We start from the raw sequence: 680 nt of genomic DNA on the forward strand, positions 1-680 counted from the left end.
GATTTGAAAGCATAGCAACCAAATCGATGTTAAAAACGTCGGCTGCTTTTGTTGGCTTCATCCTCATGACTTGCCACTGATAATTATTCAGTGACATCTCTTCTATGAACTTATAAGCCTCTTCAGGTGTCTTATTATTGATAGTTCCACTAGCAGCTGCGTCGATCATTTGTCTAGTTAAGAGATTCAAACCGTTGTGGAAAGTTTGAACCTGTAGCCAAAGAGGTAACCCATGGTGAGGGCACCTTCTCAATAGATCCTTGTATCTCTCCCATGAATCATAAAGTGTTTCTAAGTCCATCTGCACAAAATAAGAGACATCATTCCTCAACTTTTCCGTTTTGGTCGACGGAAAATATTTGAGTAAAATTTTTCAGTCATTTATTCCCAAGTAGTGATTGACCCTCGTGATAACGAGTTCAACCACTGTTTAGCCTTATTCCTTAATGAAAAGGGAAGTAACTGAAGGCGAATGGCATCATCAGAAACACCATTGATCTTAAAGGTGTCGCAGAATTTCAAAAAATTTGCTAAATGAGTGTTTGGATCATTATCCTGCAATCCATCAAACTGAACAAACTGTTATATCATTTGAATCGTGTTAGGTTTCCGTTCAAAATTATTTGCAGCAACAGCAAGTCTAACTATACTCGATTCAGTTCCTGTTACAGTAGGTTTAG

General features: G+C 37.9%; 1 non-coding gene across 1 annotated transcript; it reads left to right on the forward strand.

Annotated features, from left to right (window-relative positions):
* Positions 1–227: 227 nt before the first annotated feature.
* Positions 228–334, forward strand: LOC121204175 (small nucleolar RNA R71). Its single transcript, XR_005899104.1, has one exon. It is a non-coding gene; the product is annotated as a small nucleolar RNA R71 (small nucleolar RNA).
* The last annotated feature ends 346 nt before the right edge of the window (positions 335–680 follow it).

The sequence above is a fragment of the Gossypium hirsutum genome, chromosome A07, assembly GCF_007990345.1.
Source record: "Gossypium hirsutum isolate 1008001.06 chromosome A07, Gossypium_hirsutum_v2.1, whole genome shotgun sequence".
Lineage (NCBI taxonomy): Eukaryota > Viridiplantae > Streptophyta > Magnoliopsida > Malvales > Malvaceae > Gossypium > Gossypium hirsutum.